At 40.4% G+C, this 24,812-nt stretch overlaps 1 protein-coding gene across 4 annotated transcripts in view; it reads left to right on the top strand.

The window, feature by feature from the left end:
* THSD7B (thrombospondin type 1 domain containing 7B) overlaps window positions 1-24,812 on the top strand; it is a 319,547-nt gene that overhangs the window by 247,574 nt on the left and 47,161 nt on the right. The gene's annotated exons all lie outside the window — the stretch shown is intronic.

A 24,812-nucleotide genomic window follows, 5' to 3' on the forward strand; every position in this document is an offset into this window, starting at 1 on the left:
CCTGGTACAATCATGTGGGAGAATTTTCAATCTCAAAAAATAGTGAAAACTTCATGGTTTCCTTACACTTTTCTTTCTGTGACTGAGAGTTTTAATAACTGTAATTCAGTTCATTAAATGGGCCAAAAGTAGCAAGCCAATTCTGTACAGCCTGAGTGCTATCTCACCTTCCTGAAGAAAGGGTCTGAAAAGCCTACCATGTGAAGCAGTACTGCTTCCTTTGCTAAAGGAAATAGAGCCATTTCCCATGTTTTCCGTCAGCATAATAACCTGTAGCATGTACTGTAATTCTCAGCATACATTAATTTTGCATCCGGTTTCAATAGCTATCCACATTTGATTTTCATTTCTCCTGCAAGTTTTCTGGTAAATAAAAAATCATGTAAGCATATTTTCGCAATTGCCATTCACGAAAAGCTTCATCCTTGTAAAATGGAGCCATTTGACAACTTCCAGGGAAGTATTTTTCACTTTACTAAGTATTCTTATAGCTCTTTCACACTCCTCTGTAATAATAATACACATTAATAGATGCTGTAATGCTATTTTTTGTAATTGTGAGAATATGTGCCCTTTCTAAATTAAATATCACGCTATGTCAGTCTAATTCTCAGAATTGCTCTGAATCCACAAAGATTAACACCCTTGTGCTAACTGACTAAACTGCACTTTTCTGTCTACTACAGACCGTACCAACTTCTTCATGAAATGTGGATCAAAGCAGGACATTTTGCTGTAAAAGCAAATGATACATTCGCACCTCTTGAACTGAAAATTTACCCATAATTATTTCTGATTGAAGTGCAGAGTTCCTATTTTTGTCATTGAAGAAAATAGTGATTGTTTAATATGATAACATAGTGCAAATGTTGTGAAAGACAGGAGTTACACTAAAAGTGTTTTGTCCTATTTGCTTTTGTACAGAGGAGATAGAATTAAATGGAAAATCAGTCATAGGAGGTTGGGTTGCCCAGTGGGCAAAGTATTAGCGTTTCACCTAAGGAACTGAAATTAAATTGGTTTAGGCAATATTTTTTAAGGAAAGAAGTTTGGTTTGTACTGAATCTCTTGTGGACAATATGTCATGTTGGAGGACCAGCGTGTGCTGCGTATCATAAATCAGCATGACAGCGTCTAACACTGAGACTGAACTTACTCTTGCTTGTCTTTGTCTTAGGAGCGGAAGAACATAGAGGATTGATGCCTCGGTTGTTCCTTGGCAGCAGATTTAATCTTGTTCCACCCCCCACCACCACCTCTTCCTCCTTTTAGAGTTTTTTCTATTTCTTTTCCAGAAAGTTTTGTGGTAGAATTTGTCCTCAGCTGTAGGTTCACAATCATTCTGGAAAGGAAATACTGCATAACAGTTAAAATAAGTAGGTAGGTTTTGCTCTAATTTGAACAAGCAAGAATATTCAGAATAAAACATGTTGGTCTATCTTCCCCATTTCCTATGGTAGAAGAGATGAAAAACACAGCTATTTGGCACCATGTATTTTATCACGTTACTTAGTCTTCAGAAACAGTGAATTACAGAGAGAGGTATCACTTCTCTTGCTTTTGGCAAGTTGAATGAAGATGTTAATGTGTTTTCTTTTACTCTACACTCTTATAATTTTGGTATGTACAAAATTGTTTTCTAAAATATTATTTTGTTGATTGCAAGACAATGTTTGCTATAATAGAAGACATGAATATGGAAATTTCTTCTGAAATAGATTCCAAGTCAAGTAATGAAATTAATTGCAATAATTTATAGTTCTATAGAACTTGGCACATAATGATTTCAAAACTTTTTGAGGTATGAGCTCAACAAGATCTTGGCATTAGACAGGAGTAGATGAAGCAGGAGGCAGTCCAGCTCTGTGTCGGGTCTGGGGAGGTGTGTGTGCAATCTGAACCACAGTGCAGAGCACCTAGATGGAACAAAGTGGGGATTGGGTTGGGTTGGACAATTGGGTTGATGGCTTTGGCTTGATTTAGCCATCCGCTACCATCAGAAGCCAGTGCAAGGCTACTCTAGGTAAGAAAGCTGTTAGAAAGGATGTCACAGCTGTCTGCCCCAGCTCTGATGCTGGAAAAATTGGGGTGAAGAAACGAGTTTCCTCTCTGCAGGGCAGAGTGTGTCACGTATCCTTTGGTCAGCCAAATCCAAGTCTGAATGGGTATTATATGGACCTCTACACTGAGGTCTTCTGTGCTCGCTCTACTGTGGCTGCATCTCCAGCTTTGTTATTGATTAGGATTTTAGTCACTTTTTCAGTTTTCAAGTAGGCAGCACCATCTCTTAGAAGGACTGAATTTTCTTCTAAACGTGTAGCAAATTCTGTGTCCCTGGTTTGAAGTCTACTAAATTCAGTTGTTTGATTTTCTTCTTAGAGGAATGGGTTTCTTAAGGATGTCTTGACACACCTGTATGCTGTGAATATATTCTAGATTTCAGAGCAGAAAATTCCTGCGTCTTCACTAAATCTATGATTTTTGCATTTTCTGACTTTTATGAATAAGAGGCAATGATTTGAAATGAAGTTGCTGTTCAAACAGGGAGAATGGACAAGAAGATATATGCTATGTTATCATCTGTCAGAGCTACTAGGAAGCCTGGCGATGCTGAGACACTTCTTGCATTACGATCCTTAAAATAACCCTGATCTTGCCTTTTTAAGTGTTGAATATATCTGTGTTGTTCCGTGTACGGCAGTTATCATTGATTAATACTTAACAAGTGTTAATAATTTTTCTGGTGCAGACATTTCTTGTGGCCATTTCCCAGAAATTATGCCCATATCATTTGTTTAGTTTGCTTTGTTTTATGTAGGGTGGCTGATTGATAGATTCGGGAACAGATTTTATTTTCTTTTTATGTTGCTTAATTGGTTTCCTCCTCTAAGACAACAGAATAAAAGTGAGAACGACCTTCTGTATGCCTCTTGATGTCTCATCACATGACTGCAAGGATTGTGCTCGGCTTCCCACCAGCTAGACGTGTGCATTTGAACTGCAAGCTGAATACATGAATCTTGCGTCTTTTTTAGGTGACAGCATCAGGATCATCAGCATTACCAGGCTGATAGCTGGAATATGAGCCACTTTGTGATTTTAGATTTCGAGGCCCAATTACAGCTTTCTGAGTGATTGCAGATACAACCCCCATGTCAGGGAGGTCTGGTGTTTGCAAGGGATGTTTTCCAGAAGTTGAAATTCATTCTGGTCACATACTGGTTGGTTTGGGGGAAAGAAAGGAGAAATCGTGTTTACTGTAGAGCTGTGTAGGGCTGTCCCTGCCTCCTGAGTTGCCTGTTACAACGGGCACACTAAGAAAGCAGCTGTAAATATGGCTCTCTGGGAGAGTGCGATATGGATGGAGCCTGTGTAAGCTAGGGAGTGCATACGCTTCCAGTCCCAGTGAAGGATTTTAGCTTTTCCTATTGTTCTTTCCGTTCTTTCTGCTTCCTTTTCTTCCATGGTAAAGCACAGCTAAATGAAAACGAAGTCTGCAGGTGCATCCTCAGCCCCTAGCAGCACCCCAGGTCCTGGGGGGAGAACCTGGCTGTTAGGGCTCTGTGGTTTACGTACAGATCACGTACAGATTCAGCTAATCCTTCCTCATTTCCTATAGATCTTGACATGTCTTACTGTTACAAATAAGTACGTTGCAGGCTATAGCCACCCACAGAAAAACTGAGGACAAGTGGATTTTCATGTATTAATGCAATGTGAATGGATAGATTCTTCTGCTCCAGTAAGACGTATATTCTGTCCTGTCTAACTTTATTTACTGCTTCTTACTTGAGGAGTGCGTAAATCAGCAGTTCCATGTAGTCTGTTGTGATATATTGCTTAATTAAAAGTTATGAGGGCTTTTAATCCTTTATATAATTTATATTATTTTTGAGTCAGCTGTTTCCCATATTGTAACTTAACCAGGAAACATGCATTACTTTATGAAGGGAACGTTTTGTGAATCCTCGTGCTCTCTAGCAGATGTGGCACACAACAGCGTCTCAGATCTTCCAGATTAGCTTTGGAATTCAAACTCACAACCAAAGATAATTAAATGTTAGTGCACCTAATAAAGTTTACCTAGCATTGATTAGAGTTTGGTGGCAAATATGGTCTGTGTGTTTGTTAGAGTTACGGATTAGTTTTAAAAGGGATGAGACTGATTTGTGGTTTCACAGTAAACAGATATTAGTTGCACTTTAATAATTTAAAAAGTATGCTTGCTTAAAATGGTTATTTATGTTCTAACAGAGAACTAATTTGGTTTAAGTATCGACCCACATGTCAGAATAACAGAACAACCAGTTTTATTGTTTTGTATTAGCATTACCATTGGGTGATTTTTATTTTAGTTTAGTTTATTTGTTGGTAGGTTATTGTAGCATTTTTCCCTTAATTAAAGTTGTAACTGGAATGCCTTTTAAAAACTGATTTTTTTTTCCATATGAGTTAATATTAAAGATAAAGTATGAAAACTTCAATTCTTTTTTTTTTTTTTTTGTAGAGCAGAGATGCAGAGGTGGCTAGGTTGAGAAGTTCTACAAAATATTAAGTTTTAACGGAACGATTTTGAGTTGCATGTTTCAGAGGAGTCATCTGATTTGAATATTTCTGTGTTTATCTCCCTTTTTCTCAAATGTTATCTTTATAAATTGAAAGTGTATGTGCCAGTTTCACCAGAAAAACTTTGAGATTTCAGGGGGATATCAGTATCTAGTCCCAGCATTACGGATTCCATGTCAATTTGCATAAGATTTGATATCAATTTGGCTTTAATTGATAGAAAGCTGGTGGTTTTTTTTTTTTTCAGAAATAAGAATTTCCTATAGCTGGGAGTCAGCTGCCCTCTGTTGGTTGGTTCAGCTTTGCTGTGATTTGATTTGTGTTTCTTATGACTTCTGGTGGGATGGGTGGGAAAAGCCTTCCCCTGGTTCCAGCTGCCGGTCGTGCGTTTAACTTCGTGGGAGTCCTTCCAGTAATGCACCTCTGCTGAGTGTGTGGCGTAGCCTTAATGAAGTGCTCAGTTTCTCCTAACCTTACTTTCAATTTTGGGTTTTCTAAAAAGCTTCATACATAATTACAGTGTTGTCACTGAACAGTCTTAATTGTTTCTGAAACAAAAATATGTTCATGGATTTTTTAAAAACTTACTTTTAAGATTATATTTAGAATCATTAATAAAAATCCTGAAACTCTGTTTAACTTAATACATATTCATTAATGCTCTTAGGTAGTGTTCTATTTAATACATGGGATTTAGTTTTTTTGTATCCAAGTGCACTGATGAATTGAGGCTCAAGCCTGCCAAGTGTAAAACAACTTTACTTTCCCTGGCTTCCAGCAGGAATTCTGCCTGCCTTGTGATTTAAACCAAGTCCTTAGTGTATGAAGCCCTGGGCTCCTTGGTCCATCTTTCAACATAGTGTGAAGTGGATGGAATTTCCTATAGCACCTCAGAAAGTTCGTTTTGCTTTTTGTGGGAATGCTTAGTGGTCACTAAGTCTGAAAATATGATGTCTACGAGTGTACACATTTTCAAAATTTCTTAAAAGAAATCCGATTTGTTCCTTTAATTTAAATTCAGTCTACTCCCAAGTGGCCATCTGGAATATTTATATGTATATGTAAATCATTCTTTTGACTGCTAAGTAGTAGTATCTTTGCTGCTATTAATCCAATTATTAAGAAATTACTCCTTTGTAACCATGGACCTGGACCTGAATCAAAACACACAAGTCAATTTTTTAACCATCTTATATATACTCGTCTCTGTGAGAAGTTAAATCCTAGCTTTGAATTCAAATTTTAAATGTAAGTTTTGATGTAAATCTGTGTCCATATGCCAGGCCCGGGGATATTAATTTTTGTTAACATAATGCATATTTTTGATTATGCTACAGTCACAGCAAAACAGCACTTTAAATTTTGTTTTGGTTCAGTATATAGTTTAGTTGGAGTTTGATGTACAGGAAGTAATCACTGCTTTTTAAGAAGGCTCAGATCCTGTGCATGCTTGCTGCAGGACAGAGGTTTCAATTCTGTGAGTTGCAAAAGGGGATGCGAGAACATGTTCAGATCATGCTGCAAGTTTGGATTCTAACATCTCTAAATGCACGGATGTTGGTGTTTTTCTTTCAAGTGGCTTTCCCCCAGCTAATAGCTGGTTGTAAAGTTGGATAGTAAATGAACAGATTTATATTTGTTGGAACACAAACATCAGTGAGTACTTTAGCAACTATAGTTGCAATAGATATTCATTAAAAAATCCATTGGAGAAATCAATTATACTTCAAGTTTGTCTTGTTGAGAGAATGGGAGTACTTGGTCCGTGTAAAGCAGATATTACTCGAGTGATCAGCAGGTGGGCAGACAAAATAGGCTTTATGGATAGTCTCACAGGTGAGCAAAATAATAAGAAAAGATTAATTTTCCATTCCTCGTGTTCCCAGAGCAACCATTGACAAAACAAGCATTTTTTGAGAATGGGAGATGGAAGACTGTATCTTATAGCGCATCGTACATACACAGCCCTCAGGAAGAAAAGTGATGATTAACCTCAATCAGATTAAACATTTGCATATAAAAGAGGTCTTTCTTAATATTCATTTCAGGTCAGTATTTGATAAATGAATCACAGATTTTCATCAGCATTCTCATGTCTTCATTCTTGCACAATAAGTATCCTCCCTGGAGTTGTGTGCAAACAGCAGCATTTTCTGTGTAGTCACATATCACCCAGGAAATTCTAAGTACAAGTCGGATTTAGGTCATATTTGCATGCTAACCACAGAAATTAATCCCGGCTAGAGGAAGACTAAATTATTTTAAGCTTAATTTCCTTTTCTTTCTCATCCTGTTGTAATAACGTAGCATATCACAGTGTTGGAGAGTTTATCAAGGGAAGACGGACAATTTTGGAAGTCCTTCAGGTACTTGTTACCTGATAAAAAGAAGTGGAGTGTTTAATTCTGTGAGATAAATGTTGATTTTATACAGATTTCTTTTACTCTGTATGCTATAGCTTGATGAAGAACAAATAATAATCCTTTCTAGCAGGTCACATAGCCTTCTAGACTATGCAGAGTCCTCAGAAATATTTTTATTTTCCTGTTGTGTAGATCTGAGTAGAGCGGCACAAATCAGCATTCCTGTTTGTAACTTGTGCAACTCGGGTCATAGAAGGGAGCGTGTTCTCCTCCTGCTGCCATCGGGTCTGCTGTTAATTACAGTTCCTCACCCGTTTTCTATTTATCTGGATTAAAAAATCATCCTTAATCAAAAGAAAGCGAAAGTAATCAGTGCGTGACAGGTGTTGATTTTTGCGATGACAAAAAATGTTTAAAGCTGGGAGGTTTTAGCTATGTTTAAAACCGAGAGGATGCGACTCTTTTCTTGTGGTGGTGCCTTCCTAATGACGTTATGGGCAGTGCTGAGGTTTATATGGCCAGCAGTGCAGAAAGACCTACGTAATTCACAGTCAATCTGTGCTGAAACCCTGCTCAGCACTATGTGCAGACACTGCCACGTGCTCGGGCTGGACAGCTCCGGTTGCTCAGTGGTGCTGGGTCGGTTTTACGGCTGCTCCTCCCTTCTGGAGCACGCCAATAAAGCCCCTGCATATCCCATGGCAGCAGATGCAAACGCCGGCTTTATGCCTTGTCTTCCAGCTAGTGCTTTTCTAACGGCTGCGTTACTCCGACCAAATGTTATCCCTACGGTCTTTGGCCGAACTCTCATCGTTTAATTAAATAAAGGCAAATTCCAATTAACTTTGAAGAGACGTGGAACTGGCTCTGCTTTTTCAGAAAGCGGTGTTAATTTACACAGTATTTCCCTTTTGTCTGCCTATTTGGTGAAGGCGGGACCTTTGATCCAAGTCACACATAAAGCCCTCTAAGCAGCCTCCCTACAGAACCGACATTTGCTTCGTATAGTGGAAGTTTGCACGATTTTGCTGGGTTGTGGTCTGATTTGCAGACTACATAACAGATGAAGTTTGACTCTAAAAAACAGATATCTTTTGGCTCAAATTGGATGTTTATCAATGGAGTTAATGCAAGGAACAATCAGTCTCCACATGCTTCTCTGAAATGTGTCCAACAACATTTGCAGCGCTATTGCAGCATATTTGAAATGGTGAAATAGGGAACATTTGTTACTTTAAAAAGGATGTGTCTGTTGTGGGGGAAAAATACAAAAGTTTGGAGCTTGTGTCAAAATCAGGCATGTGTAAAATGCTGCCTGGGTTGTATTGCAAGCATCTAAGGAAAGGGAAAGGAATATGCTTCCCAGGACAGGGTTACTGCAGAACCACGTGAATCCAGACTAACCTGAAATAATGTAATTCTATTAAAAGTAAAGGACAAGCATTGTCAAAGGTCCATGCTTTACATTTCATCAGTTTGTTTAAATTATAGCTTGGGTACAGTACTGCCCCTTCATTAAGTTCAGTGGAAAAAACTTTCTTTGTAGTTTGTTTTGCCCCTAATAACTTGTGTGGAAAGCAGAATGGATAATTTCTATGACGCTTCCACATGACTTCCACCAGTCTTGCTGGGTGTCTGAACTGCAGCTGTGCTGGCTCGTGGTTCTCAGTGTTGCACACAGCACCAGCAGGGATGGAAGGAGCATTTTTGGTTACCGAGAACAAGTATCCTTTTTAGAATTACATCTTAGAACAAGCTGTAAAAACCGAGAGATTATTTTACTCGTTTTACATCAGCCATTGCTTAAGTCACTTTACCTTTTCTTTGATAGCACAGAACTGCCTAAACCCATTTGTTAAATACTAAGGACAAAAACCAATTCATTACCTCCTTCTAGTCAAAGAACAGATTTTCAGTGGTCTAGAATTTAATTTGCATTTAATTCAAGGTTTCATCAAGATAATTGTCTGTTTGGTTCACTCCTCTAATTGAACGTTTGCAAGAAAATCAGTGTATGCTCACCCATGGGAGAGAGGAGGTGCAGCAGGTATTGCACTGCAGTATTCCAGGGTCACCGGTAAAATGCTTGTAGTGTTTTCGTGGGACATGGAGCTCATTTCTCTGGCATAGTCACAGAAGTTGCAGGCAACTGTATTGGCCAGCTGAAATCATTATTGAAGTCTGTCTTGGCATTAGGCAGATTGTCTGCATTACTCCAGTGAAAAGTCTGATCCATCTTCTCTTATTTAAAAACCCTGTCATTCCCAGGCTGAACGGATGGGTATTTTTTCTGCCTTGTCTTTGCTGAAGTTTCCATTAGTACTAAAAGCTCTGCTCTCTGGTATTTCGCTGCCCTGCAGATGTTACAGGGAGAAAACAGCTCTATTCTCTAATCATCAGAGAGCCATCCCTCGCAGCGAGCAGTCTCCAGACATACCAAACCCTTCCAGCCTCTCCTTGCAAGACGGGAGCTTCATTCTCACAAGCAACCTGATACTTCTCTTCTGCATTTGTTTCTGCTTGCATATGAGAAATTAAGTGCCCAGATTAATTAAGTACACTAGAGAGGGTTTGTGAAACACCGGTAATTGCATCCAAGGAAATTCCAACATAATGCCTTCCTGCAGTGCATTTTCTTCTTTTTTATTTCATGGCCACATCAAAAACTGTTTCATCTGGTGATATGCCTCCCTGTATTTTCCTGAGGCTGACCTCCCAAGCTATAGCAGATTTTTTGTTATTGTTGTTGTTATCAGTCCCCAAGCACGTGATCTTTGCTCGGTACCAGTGAATCACAACCTCTCTCTGTTACCCAGTCCATGTATCACTCAGTTCTTCCTTTGCACTGTCCCAGTTCTCTCTGTACAAAGATGTCACTTAGCTTCTTGCCTTCAGTAAACTTTTAGGAGGACTATAGCCACTTGTGTGCCAGTATAATTGGTGAAATATTAAACAAGACTGGCTCTAAGACCAGTCCTTCAGCAGTGACGCTAATAACTTCCCTCCAGCCTGAGACTTCCCCATTTAACATCACTGTTACTCTCCTACCTCTAGCCAAGCTAAATTTTTTGTACTAATCCCCATCTTCTTCAATTCAACTAATAACTTCCCAGGTGACAGTGTAGTAAAGCTTTACTAAAATCAGGCAGCTGAGAGATCTATTTAATTTCCTTTGTCCAGAAAGAGAGTTTTCTTCTCAAGAAAGATGTCAGATTAGTCTTCTATGCCTTACCTGCATTAAACCCAGGTGGTATTTTTCCCTATGTTCTCTTAGCTTCACTGGCTTTGATTATACTTTCCTTAAAAATTGTTCTAAAGCTTTGCTGCCGTTAAAGGTAGAATAAAGGGCTCTTAGTTGCTCTGAGATTTTTTTTTTCTCTTTCAGTGTTGGTAGGACGTTTATTATTTCTGATCGCGTGATACTGTTCCTGTCTTGCTTGATTTATTTAAGCTTGCTACCCCACGTGAATTCTCATATGCCAGTTCTTTCACAAATCTGGATGGAAATTACTTAGTTCCCGACTTTTACACATTTGGTTTCTTGAGATGGGTGTTCATCCTGACTGTGATAGTTTCTATGTGGTTACCTTCATTGGCATTGAAATGAAAATCGAGGCATGTCTTCGTGCAATTCGGAGTTACATACTATCTTTAAGCTGTACTCTAGCCTCACTGTGTAGTAGCTCCACTTCCTTGCAGATTATCTCTTCATGTAGCCAACAAAGCTTATGTTGCTTGTTTCAGTATCTCCTGAAGCAGTTCCCTGGGCTGGGTTTTGGTGGCTGCCACTTGCTCCCTTCTTCGCTGTCCTCCCAAGCCATTCCTGAGCTCTGGTGCTTCTTCAACTCCAGATGAATGCCTTTAGCCCCGCTGGACTTGTTCTGTCCATTTGTCTGGCTGACTAGTGAGGCCTGACATGCTGCCTTCCTTTTTTTCTTACTTGAGATATAAGTCCCTGTAAGTATTGGCATCTTTGACTTGAAAAATTCCCGTCATCCTCCCCAGGCAGATCTTTCAACCTCTTTATTAGCTGACTTCCCTGGCTGGTTCCCTGGCTGTGTAGAAGTTGCCCTTTCGAAGCCAAATGCTGTGACAGAAAATGCCTTTTCTAAGGGGTCTGTGGATTTCTGTAACTACTTTAATTTAGAATCAGCATATGAGCACATACTCCAAATTTATTTTTAAAATCAGTAATTTTATTCCTCTTATTTATCAAAAAGAAATCTGGAATAGCATCACCTTCCTGTTTCAATTAATGCTGAACTAACCTGTCAGTAACTGCTTTTAGGAATATTTGGATCTAATATTATTATTAGCAGCTTTTGTTCTCCAGTAAATCAGAAATCTTGTTAATACATATTGCTCTAATAACATTGCATTTATATTAAGATCCAGCTCTGGAGGTCTGTGGCATGTTGCCCACTGGCATCATCACAATGGAGTCATTGTCACTGGTTGGTCCCCAGATAATTTCAGTCTGGTTTTGATAAACTTCATCAATAATTTAATTCACCAAGTCTCGCTTACCTTTCTCTTTGGTGAACCTCCATGACTTCATGTAAGTCCCTTCTGATTTGTATCTCTGTAAGAGGAAACTCAAGCCAGCTAAATGTCATCTCTGTTTAAAGCCTTACAGAGCTGTGTTGTGCTTCTCTTAGGTAGGTAGTGCAAATGTTTATATTTGTTTTCTGATACATAAATTGTAATTTGCTGGGGAATTTAGATTTTGCAGTAGAATAACTCAGGAAGTATTTTATTATAAATTGTAAATTGGGATGTGAATGTGTATTAGGATGTATGTAGATACACATGGAGAATTTTCAGAGATAGAAAAGATGGGCTAGGTTGAAAATACATTGTATACTTATTTTGATTGTTCTGAATATTGCCATTTAAAAATATCATAAATTCAGAAAGAATATCTTGTAGTTACTTGGAGAAAACACACATGTAAGATGCTGAGATGAAAAATACTGTGAAGATGTGCAGAAACCAACAGGGCACTTGGATTTGGGTTCACTTGAGTGGGCAGCTTTGTAGAAGCTGAAGATGTCTTTCTCCTCTGGCTGCTTGGTATTGATTGCCCTTTAGCCAAAGGTTACCACCTCTTCAGCAGCTTGGCCTCAGCCATCTCCATTCCCAGTCTGTCCCCAAGGCTGGATACATTAATCTGTGAGCTGGGCAAATTCAGGTGCTGGCACAAGCTTCCTTTGATACTGTAGTCAGTGACGTGTTAAGCCCCTACAGCAACCAAGAGGTAAACTTTTCAAATCATGTACCTTTTGGCATTTTGGAAAAACTTATTGTTTCCTCTGAGGATGGTTGAGAGGGACTCGAGTAAGATGTGCAGCAGTTCCTCTTGGGGAACAAAACAAATCCCAACAGGGCTTCTAAAATACTGCCTTCCCCTTCTTCCCCTCTTTCTGGGAAGAGATTGAGTGAGAAGTTTTAGGCTTAATGTCATTTGATGATGTTCGCTGGGATGACCTGCAGAATTTTCGGCATCACCCAAAGTTTCCACCACTGTTAACACCTCTCTGTATAATCATGTATTCTTTCTGTCACGAATTTGCTTATACTCAGTATTCAATATTTCCACTCTTTAGCCTTAAATTAAACATAAGTGTAAGAATTCAGCCGCAAGTATCGTCATGTGGAAATGCAGAGATGCTAGCAATTGGTGTTTGATGACTGAGGTTTTTCACCTTGCAATTAAATAAGGTCCATGAATAAGTTCTTGTGAAAGATAAATAAGAATGCATGATGCTGGCCAGGAGGTCATAGATGAAATGAAAAAGATTTTTTTCTTATAAGTACTATGGAAAAATGAACTTTACAAGTTAGTGGTCTGGATGCTATTACTGAATACAGTTTATAGCAAGCAAGAATAACTAAAGAATAACTATATAAGAATGTACAACAGCATAGAAAAGATTGAGAAGAACTTTCAGCCATTGGTTTATCCTGTTTGTTTTCTGAAAATGTTCACCTTTAGGCATGCTGAGTTCAAAGATAATTAAGATAAAGACCCATAGAAAAGAGTTTGCAAAGAGGTCTTCATTTATAAATAGTGCAAACCAAAGAAAAAAAAATCTGTTGTAAAATACCATAGTCATTTTTTTTTCCCATTTAGCCCCCAAGCTGCTGAACATTGAAAGGTCATGCTTGACAGACTTATTTGGGAGTATGTGCCCACAGAACAGTGTGAAATGGACAACATCAGTGGAAGAGTCTCTGCTCTGTCGTGCTCTCTGTGTGTTTCAACTATACTTAAATTACAATTTATCTGCATCTTAAATGGTGGTCCTGTCTGCATATTGATTTCATCCCTGGTCTTCTACTAAAGAGTCTCATTAGACAGCCTAGTCACTTAGTATGTTGATTCAATAGGACTCTCAAACACTAAATATTAGCTATACCCAGGCAGGGCTTTGTTGCTAAATAGCAGAGACGCTCATGAAGTGCATGCTCCAGACTGGATAACAAGTTTGAAGTAGGAGAGACCATGATCATGAAGATGCTTTCTAAGCTCTAGAGGTGCTACTTAAGAGTTACTCTTCTTTTATTCCTAACCTTAAAGGTTATTCATAGGTCTTATTTCTTACTTAAGCAGCACTAAGCAGGTAAAAGCCACGTTTAGAGGAATATATTTAGAATTTACAAGAGAGAACCTATGTTTTGTAATACTGTTTATACTGAGCATTACAGAGGCATTTAATTATTGTGCAAACCTAAAAGATATATTCAGACCTTGATAAGAATGCTTTCTGATCCCTACCTAAGCAACAGATGAGAAAATCTGATCAGATCAGATTGGTTTAGATAAAAAACTAATGAGCATGAAGACTAAGTAAAGACTGCCAGATTGGGTTCATTGTGTGGTGCTTTGGGCTGAAAAGTAGCAGTTTGTATGATATGTGATGATGACAGATTTATTAGAAGAATCATTGTTTTGGTCCCAGTACAAGTATCACAAGTATCCAAAGCCCCTGAACAACTGCGTTCTCTTTTCCTTTTTAATTTGCAATTCTTTTTATTCTTCATGACTCTTCCAAATTAGCGCAGCATTCTTCTGTTTGTCACATAAAATGCTTTTTTTTTTTTTCTTTGCATCAGCTACTACAAATAGCCCAGACACATCAACATAACACAGAAGGGGATAATAGGCTAAATTATCCTTAAGCAATTGTGGTTGTAACTGTTTCGTGTCTTATCGTGGTATGTAAATTTGATTCTTTGCTGGATCCCACAGACATATCTTCATTTTGACTACTGGAAGGCACAGTAGGATAAATGGATTAAAGAAGGGAACTAGCTCTTAGCATTATTTCTTATCAGTTTTATGGTAATGCCTTCTATGAGGTAGTTGCTGTATATACACATAAAACAGATTTTCTCCCCAAAAGTGGTTGCCTATCAGTGTTGTAAAAAATGTAGGGAAAAAAAAAAGTAAAACAAACAAAAACCAGCCAACCACACAAACAAGAAAAAGACAAAACAAACAAATGAACAAAAAAACAACAAAAAAACCAACGAAAACTATAGGGAAAGGTCTAAGAGTAACAAAAAAGGTAGAAGTACTGAGATTCTTTGGCCATACAGGTTAACAGTAGGCATAATGTGATATGTAGGCATATGTGATAGTATTTTAGCAATGTTATTTTTTAAAAAAGCAAGCATAAAAAATAGCAGCCAGTATTACTGAGAGTGATACAAGCTAGATGCCATGTCTGGCTGGTTTTAGAAGGAGAGGTGAGGCTTATGGCAAAAGTGGATCTTGAGAAACTACTAAAAGCTGGGAGGTGGGATGATATTTTATGTTAATTCCAGTTGAGTATTCCGGGGAGGGCAGCACAAAGGAAAGTATAAGAGAAGTTCAGACATGAGTGCTCCGTGCTGGTGTCATTGACAGAGCAAAGTAGGGACAACTGAAGTGAGAGAGAGAGGGGCTAAAATAATGTGTTGGCTGGAGAGCAACACTTCAGATATGACAGTATAAGTGCTAGTTTAAAATGGAAGTTGAAGCCATGGGGGAGATAAAATTAGCCATGGACACGATAGGAAGAAAGAAAAGCAGGAGAGCTGAGAGATAGCTCTCTGGTGCCCCATAAAAAGGAGGATAAGTGGAGGGAACAAACTTATGAAAGGCATAGCAAAGAGACAGGTAACTCCTGTTCTCTATATAGTCGTTCTTTGGTGCAATACATACAAAATAGCATGCAACATCTTTGGATTAGAGACCAGCTTTTTTGTTCCTTGTTTGAACATCAAGCTTTTGATACCACACAAACAGAAATCACCAGTAACGTGCTCTGCCAGGAGCACTACCTCCAGAGGAAGGTTGTACACATACTCTTGCCTGTCCAACCTAGGACTGCAATTTTTGGAAGGCAGCTTGTGGCTGATGATTAAGTTCCCATGCTAGAGCGTGCTCTGGCAGGCAGGAATGCACACCTTCTGCCTTTGCAGATGGAAATCCCTTTGCAGGAAATGTTTGCAAGGAGGCAGGAGGGAAGAAGTCCATCATCACCAGCAGGTGGGAAATTGTGGTACTGGCACTTAGCTCATTAATTCTGAAATAAAGCCCAACCTGTTGCAGGCCTGTCAATGTGTCCTCTAAATCTCCATGAAGCTTTTCTTACTAGGAAGGGTAGATTGTTAATTTTTAGTTAAGTGTCTTCTTGCCTTCATTGGGGCTTCCCTGTGTCCAAGGTGGTGAGGAGCAGCCTCTCAACCACAGGGGGCTGAGGTGGTGTCACACAAAGGTTGGGATGGACTCAGCGAGGAGCCAGAACTGGCATTCCCTGGGCTGGAAGAGGTTCATGGAAGAACAGACACACCCTTCCTCCAGCTGCCCCAAATCAATGGCCTCTAAAATACAGCTGTTCCCCCCCTCCTTTCAAGCTCACCTCCTGGAACTTGTGCTGGCTGCTCTTGGTCCTCTGTGCCCTTTCTTGGGTCTCTCTGCTGCCACCACCAAATTCAATTTTGCAGCCTGTAGAGTTAGAACAAAATAACTCATTCAATTTTACCTACGTTACTGAGCAGCCTGAGGGCTGGCTCTGAGGGCAGGTGGGTATTTAATTTGACATTTGTGCCTCTGCAAGTCTCCTCTGTAAGCTGGAGGAGCAGTTCTAGCACTGTTGTGGGGGCCAGCTGATGCAGGTGAGCGATTGCCAATGGAGGAATAATCTCTTGAAGAACAGTAATATGTCAGGTTATACTCCAGACTTCTCTCTGTGGGATGATACTGCTCAAGAAAATTAAGCCTAAGAGATAATTTGGCAACAGTCTTATTTTAAATGCTGATTAATGACTATTGCTTTAGCTTTAATGCTGCTCCTGTTCCACTCATGTGATGTTTTAATATGGCAAAGGAATTATGATTAGTGCATTTAAGTTTTTAATGTTCAGATAGTTAAAATGCCCCATAATAATCGCTGCCTTTAATATTCAGCAAAACTATTACAGAGATATAATTGTCCTTTGGTGTTGAAAGGAAGAAACTGGAATCCCGACATGATCTTCAATGCCTTTCTCTCTGGTAGCTTAAATCAAATCCTTAAATTTCAAAGTCCTTGGCAGCAAGTTTTAGGAACTTTAATTAAAAAAGAAGTCTTCCATAAATAAATTAAAGCTGAAAGACTAGAGATTGTTAAAGGAGAAGTTCAATAATTGCAATAGGAAGAACAGTAGAAGGTACAGTAGGATATGTACCAGAAAATACAAGTTAAAGCATCAAAATCAGAAGACAAATTCTGATTCAGAAGTCTGTAATCCAAAACACACCTGTGCAGCATACAAAGTACCTCAAAGATTTGTAATTGTTATTCTCATGACAGTAAAATATTCTAGATCCCGTTCTGCAATATCTCACACTTGTGAGAGTCAGGAATGATTTTCTAATAGAGTTACAATAAAATAATAAAAAAGAGCAGGCTCCAGCTCTGCAAATTCGGCTGATACTTGGCAGAAGCAAGAAATGGTTGTGTATTTTTCCCTCCTTCTGCCTTGGAATTGGTATTTCTATGCAGTTGTTAGTTTTCATCTCACCCAGCTTGCAATTCTGTTGCTTTCTGTTCTTCATATTGGGGAAAAAAATATTCCATTGTGATTTTGTAAACTGTGTAAGAGTCAAACGAGCTTGGACTCAAACCTTTCCTTGAAAAGGAGAATCCCCCAGCTCCTCTGCAGGACCGCTGTAAGGCACAGAAAAGCATCTCTGCATTTCGAGTTGCTGAACTCGCTGCAAGGGGTTTGGCAATTTGTCTAAGAGAATTTTTCATGTACAGCCGCCTCGCTCAAGAATCACAGCTCTCCCACTCAGCCCCACGAGCTCTGCTGCTGCTCAGCTACAGCAGCACATTGAACTCATCCTCACCTCTGCCTCCTTCCAGTGGAAACCCCCGCTGTTGTGCTGGGATCTGCTTGTGCTGCCTTTCGTCTCGGCCCCAGCCGCCCGCTCACGTCCCTTTGCACCGTGCCCTGTCCCGTGCTGCCTCAGTGCGCGGGTGCAACGTCCCGCCCAGCTTCCTTAAAGCATTACCTTGCCTCCTCTCAAACACTATCTTAAGACGATGCCCCTTTGTGGGTATTGCTGCCAGCTGATGTTAGTCTAACAATTCAGGAGACTCAATTTTTGGTAAGCTCTTTCCTTTCTGTTTTCTTCCTTGTATTCCCTCCTTGCCTCTTCCTGCGTCTTGCTTGACCAAGGCAGGTGTATTCTTGCTGTTCACCCATATCTGTAGAAGCGTTCATTAATAATTATTATCCTTTCTTTCAGTGTCATTTTTTTTCTGATGGTTTAGCTGATCTTGTCCATGTGTTGATGTACCACAAGTACTAGGAGTCCTTTCCCTCTATGGGCCCTTCCACTATCAGTCCCTCTTTCTGCTCCACTTCCTTCACCATACACTATAAATAAAGCTAAATATGGATGATTGATGACGCTCATTATCTTCCTGGCATGATTCCCACTCCTTCAGGATGAACCCAGGGCTGCCACTAATTAAACAAGAATTAAACAAAAACTAAGCACCTAATTGACCATAGGCATAGGAGTTCCCGCCTATTCCTGTAGGAAAACATCAAGGAGAGGATAGAAAGGGCAGGCAGCAATATTGTTTGTACCCATGGGTAATTAACTGTACTGAGGCTGTTTAGCAGCTCCTGACTTTCCCTGGTATGTTGCTGAGGTAAGCCTGAGGTGGAGAAAGGGGAAACAGCTGAGTATTTTGCTCCCGATGTGATTTTCTGTATGCATTTTCCAGAACAGAAGCAACCTCATTGAACTCATTGTTGACAGCAGTAATGTATAGGACTACATAATGTATGAAGGTAAAGTGCTGAGCATGACTAGGGAAGAAGAAACGCTGCACCATCTGGAAAGGAAGTGAATTCCTGTGCAGAAAAGCTGTTCCGCTGCTCGGTGTCATTTACAGAGCAGGCATGGCGAAGGGGGGAATGGCTTAGCCTCTAGGGGAGGTTGGAGGTTAAAGGAAAATTGGGGGGAAAAACAGACCCTGTGGAGATATTCCCATCAGTCTTTAGATCTGGGAGGCTGGCAACCTGGCATAGCCAATGGAAGGAGGTGGGATGCCTATGACTACAGCAAGCTGTAACTAGAAGTCTAAATTAGAGGGTTTCAATACCACCTGTTTTATTGTTGTGATCCATGACCTTGTTAACACATTTTTAGAATGAAAGAAAGTGTCAAACTTGAAGAAACATAAAGGGTAGGTGGAGAGTCTGAACATATGGTAAAGGTTGTTCTTTTTTTTTTTTTCCTCCTCCTTGCTCTATTATTTTTAGGGAAATGAAATTGCAGTTTAGCATTAAACCCATTTTGGAAAGAACTTTGTCTGCATGCTCCTTCTTTTGCAGAGGTGACTTGATCTCTGTAATGCATTTTTTTTTTTTTTTGCATTAATGTATGAACCTGTTTTATTTATGTTCATTACCCATTTGCAGCGCAGTAATCTGTTCCATAAAGATGTGTCCTCTAGTGTGGATCACTAGATTAAAGGGTTTGACCATGTCTGTGGCCAAAAACATTTTTTCTGAGCTATTTAAATGATTTTTTTTTGAAGAAGTACAATGCTGTCTTCACTCACTAAATGTTTCACATATAATGAGAATAGCTGCATTTTCTTTTCTTTTTTTTTTTTTTTTTTTTTTTGTATTATGGGGCCTCTTGTGTTTTTGCAGGGACATACACATGACAGAAAAATTTGCACACCCAAATGCAGCTCTCAGTTATTGGCAATGTACAAAACTTTGCAAATGTAGTAAGTGTTTGAACACGTCTGAATTCTTTCTTCATAGGAGATCTGGAGGAAATAAACTGGATTCTGGGAAGAATCTTCCTAGAAGCGTCCAAATATAGTTTGACCGTTTTCTTCTGTCTTAAAATATGTCAGAGTGATGCCTGGGAATTCAGTGTCTTCCATTAGTGCAATGCTAAATCTCAGACAGGTGGCTCACTGGTGGCTGACCCCAATATAATTGTACTGGATCTGCAGCAATCATCGGTTCTCTTGTGTGTCTCTCCCATACCGTCATCACTTCCCTTAACTTTTACAGTAGTATGCTGTCAAAGTCATAAATGCCTTTCCCATTTTATTTATTTATTTATTTATTTTTAATCTCTGAGGGCTAAGCTTCTAGCTGACTTTTTGATAGATTTTCTAAGAAAATGCCTACTGAGCACATTTTTGACAGCAGTTCTTGTGTCTGACCAATTAGCAGAACTTATGGTAGGTGTCTCTTGGCTGCACAGGCAGAAGTCCACTCAAGATGGTTAGCTAGCAGCTGCAAACAAATGATGTTTAGTAGGAGTTGGTAATTACTAGCTCCTCCATAACTCCGCGATCCCACAGAGAAAATTGAGATTAAAGTGGATTTTATTCCCTGAGCCAGTTTTGGAATCTCTCTTTTCTGCCTCTGAAATTACAGCACTTGGAGCATACTAATGACATATGTCACTATTTAGGTTGCAGTCATCTGATGCTTTCAGTCTTTTGTGAGGTTTGCATTTTGAACCCAAGTCACTCAAACATAGGGAATGTCTTTGCTGTATGTAATGTTACCTCCATGAGGAGACAGGAGCTTAAAATCAGTAACAGCTCTTTGGATACCGTTTGCCACGTTCATCTATATATGTGCTTGGGCAATTCTCCCAAGTCATGGGAGGTTTACAGACCCCCCCATCCTTCAGCTCTTATCTCTGCTCACCTGAAGGATGCAGTAGGTGCACCTGTATGCATCACTGTTTGCAGCTCAGAAAAGAAAGTTTTTTTGTAAACCACCTGCAGAATAATGACTAGGACCAAACTATTGTGACTAAGAGCGTGGTGTCTGTTAGCTTGGGCATGGTCATTTCTTAAGTTATTCAAACAGGAGTCCAAATAATCATGAGTGGCTGCCCAGATGCAAAACTACATTTATAAAAACTTATGGCTACAAATTGTCATCCTCAAGAATCTCTTCAAACTCTGTATGAACGAATACTGAGGTGTAAGTTGGAAGGATTGTTTTATTCTCTCTAACTCACGTACTTTCTGGAAATGGTACTGACACTTAAAACATCAGATTAACTATCATTTTTTAGCTCTGATATCAGAGTTGTTTTAGGCTGAATATTAAGGAGAAAAGAGCTACGCACAATGAAATAATATCCTAGGTAACCTGATGAAAGCCCTATAAATAACTGTTTGAAAATAAGACTTTATTATACTGAAACTAATATCGTATTGAACTACTTGGAAAGTTATATCGACATTGTTCAAGAATGCTTTATCTCTACTGTTTGTGATTCTAAGCTGTGCATTTATTAGACACTGCTATTGGGAAAATGGACAGCTATATATTCCTCTAGGAAAGGACAGCCATCTGAGATTCAGTGCATGGCTGTTGGAACAAAACAGAAGAGAGAAAATTAAGTTTCAATGAGAAAGTGGGGTAAAGATGAAAAAGAAAAATATATATATCATGGGAGGTTGCTGAGTAGAATCAGATAATCTTAAGACCAAAGATCACCTGTCAAACCAAGTAAATAATTCAGGAAGACCCTTGATCCCCAGAGATCCTGGGCTGAATTGGCAATTGAGCTCTCCCAGTCCTTTCCTGTGGATGTGAATCGATGCCGGACTGCTACGCTCCCCCATGCCAGTAACTTGCATCTCTGCAGGCTGCAGCATTGGCTTTCATTGTCCTGAGACAGCCGTAATTTCCCTGCCCCACATTACTGGATGTACTCTCAGAAATTACCTCCCGCTGAACTGGCCATCTCACTGACATACTGCTCCTGCAAGAACTTCCATGCTCTACACCTCCAAGGCTGTATGCTTTGAATAAAGGTTTAACATGAATAAAATACCAAGCAAACCACTGACCCTCCTGATGTGGACAAGAATATGGGAGTCCAAAAAGGTTGAAGGAGTTGTGAACATAAACATGCCTGTAGGGTGAAGTCCTGTAGCACTTAGATTCCCCCTGCTTAGTCCCATCTGAAAGTGTGATGAAAGTTTCTGAGGTGGTTTGGGGCACTTGCATTTTAGCCTCCCATTGTTCTTAATGTATACGCTAAATAATTATGTCTCTACCTTGAACTGTACTGCAGCCAAAAGGAGAGCTCATTCAGGCAATAGAAGTTTGTCCCTGTGCTTATTCTGACTTCCAGGAAACTTTGTCAGTTTTCCTGCCTCCAGGTTTCTGAAATCCCCACCATGAATCCCTGTGGCAGAGGATCCGGCTGATGGACAAAGTGGTTCGGGAAAACTAGACCATATACATCAACACCGATTGCACTAAATGTCTCATATAATTGTACCAAATGGTGTGTTGAAGAAGGAATGGGTGAATGAAAAACATGAGTGCAATTTTGAGAAAGAGCAAAATAAATAGGGAGACCTGGGCTATTTTTCAGGCTGTATCATACAATCAGAAACATTCAAAAGTGGGAAGTGTTGGAGGGAGATAAGGGACATGTACAAGGTGGCAGTTATGTTGCAGGTGATAATCTGCAGGAACCTGAGAGAAGCTGCCCAGTCTAATCTTCTTATATTTATCTCTGAGAAGAATAAAAAACAGTTATACAACATTGAGATACACCGTTCCCATTTGTTGGGAAAACGTAGACATTTCATATTGCCAGCTTTGTCTCTGTTGTCTCAGCTCAGAGGAGCTATAGTGAGATGAAAGCAGTGGGGAATGTCCTAGGAGCCAGTGCATCCCGGTTAAGGGAAAGTATTGAACTGAATCCCAAAAGACTCAGTTCAATGGTTCTTTGCTAAGGCAGCAGAGTTAAGCATAAGCAAATTAAATTTGTTGATATAAAACTGAGTTGTGCAATAAACACAGAGAGCTTGCCTTCCCTTTAATGCATGGGAGGAGCACTGTAAATGGGCCAAGAAGCCAAGGGAGAGCAAGCAACGTGATGTTTGGAATGATGTACGCCCATTTTCCATCAAAGTCTGGATAAACTTGCGTGTCCTTATGTTAGAGACTCCAAGGGCTTGAGTACAGTGAGGTTATACAGCTTATCTGTGCTACCTGGGCTGCTTTTGGTGTGAATTCATGCTGTATTTAATGCCAACCACCTCATCCAGCTGCTCTGGGCCCCCTGATGGGGAGAGGATGGAGGTGAGTACTGGCGTGGAAAGGCTGCTGTGGCTAAGTGGTGCCTGCAGGTTCATAACAGTTCATGAATACGGAGAGGGAGTAAATATCAAAGAAGGACGGCGGTTATACAGCATGGGACCCAGCGGTGCAGCTAGGGGTAATGGGGTGGAATTAATAGAGTGGAGATGCAGGCTGACTGTAAGGAAAAATCTCCGTAGCTAATCAACCTGTACAACAATGCCCTTTTCAGACTGAAAGAGCGATTGGAATGGGCGCAAACTAATTCTTCCTTTAGGAGTGTCTCGAGTTCGTTAGGTCCTCTCAGAGGCCAGGTGTGGATCACTTCTGCGTGTAATTCCGCTGATGGAGCGGGGCTATGGAGAAGAAGGATGGCTGCGTGCGCGGTATAAAGCGCGTGTGGGAATGGCCCCATTATTTCTGCTGTGTCAGATGAGCGCTCGTGTCTTTGCTGCCGTCCCAGCCTGATGGAGAACGTGGTCTGCCTGAAGATGCGTCAGCTCCTACCTGCTGCTACTGCCTCGGTGCTCTGCGGTGCAGCATCCTGCGTGCGGGGAGGCCCCGACTAGTGCTGGACAAGTTGATCTGGTGGTGGTGTAGTGCCATGTCATCTGTGGAGGTGAAATCAGGTGGTATTGGAGAAGCTCTCCTGGTGGTGGTGAGGTGTGAGCATATGGCTGTGCTGCCTTCCCCGGCTGAGCCCACCAAGCCCACCCCAGCTGCCCAGCGCTTTCCCCGGCTGCCTTTGTTGGCCCCAAGCGCTTGCTGCGGAGACAGCTGCACCCAGAGCAGATGTAAACGGGGCTTTGGAAAGGAAGCAGTCCAAAAGAGACAATGCTGCAGAGTGAAGTCTGAAAGCTTAGTATCAAATTGCTTTGGGAAAAAACAAGAAAGATAAACTAAGCATTCAGCCTGAGGAGGCTAATTCCCAACAAAACCATGCATTCTTATCATTAGAATTGTTAAAAATGTCAGTTATAAGTAGATGTGCTATAGGGAAGTCTGGCAGCTTGTATTACTGCGCACAGCAAAGATAAGCTTATCTTATTGTATCCTGGTTTGTTTTCCCTATTTTAGAGCTCCCAGTGCACACACCTTTGCTGGAGACCACTGGGGTCTTCCCTCAGTACCTAACCTCATTTTCTATAAGCCTCACGTAATTCTTCCCCAAGGAGAAGGTTATTTTACCCACTGTGGCATCTGACCTCATCGTCAGGAGGTCTTAAAAAGCACAGCCGTTAAAATAATCGGTATTGAAATTTTCTCTGCCCCAGTCCTCCCACCGGTGACCTGTCTTGCTGCTGTTGGGAGTGCAGAAAACCTAGAACTGTAATTTTTTGCAAGCGTGAAAGCATCTTTTCCAGATGTAAGGATGTTTCTTTGCCAAAACACGGTGCTGCAGTCCCGTGCTTGCCTGGCTGCTGTGCTCAGGCTCCCGTAGGAGCGGTCAGCAGAGGTTTGGCTCAGCCCCTGCCATCACTGCAGTGCCTCTGGGCTGGTTCGGCTTCACCAGTGCTCGGTGTTTGCCTGAGCTAGAAAGTCAGCTGCTGTCCTTGAGCAGCATTATTCACAGTATTTAACAGGGAAAACACATCACCTCGGGCTTGTATTTGCCTTCAAATTGTAATGTCTTTTGGTTTTATTAAGAAAAATGTTTCCATGTCTAGATACACACGAGCACAAATATCAGTTACTCAGTTGATTGGTTTTCTTCATCTCCATGGTGCTCAGGAGGGAATTTGTTTGGCACTTTTCCTCTCTGATAATTTTTGTTGATAGAATAGAAAGTAACAGAAGGTAGCTTGATTATTCTGTTATACCATCTGAAACAATTTTTTTAAAAAACTATTTTTTATGCCAAATGCAGTGGCTTCTTCAGTGATCTATACCCAGGGTGTATTTCTCTATACCCATCTGAAGAAATGTGGTGTGTGTCTGTCCTTCGCAGCCTAGCCCTGTCAACATGTGGCCATTAAAAATGTCATTTGCAAACTGTCTGGTGTCTGTATGATAAACACCGAGAGGAATTTAATGCCACGCGTAAGTATTTTTAAATGCAACTTTGAGTGAGCAGTTACTTCCATTGCTGTCTAGTGTTCATCCCTAAGTTATTTATCAGCCTAAATGAAAAGGCAATGAGATGTGGATTGTTTCCCGACTCGGGATGTGCTGGGAGGGGAGGTTTGTGCACAGGCAGTCTGGCGGCTTGGGCAGGCCAAGAGCAGCCACAGAAACGTTTGTGCC

The sequence above is a fragment of the Cygnus olor genome, chromosome 6 (assembly GCF_009769625.2).
Source record: "Cygnus olor isolate bCygOlo1 chromosome 6, bCygOlo1.pri.v2, whole genome shotgun sequence".
NCBI classification, from domain to species: domain Eukaryota; kingdom Metazoa; phylum Chordata; class Aves; order Anseriformes; family Anatidae; genus Cygnus; species Cygnus olor.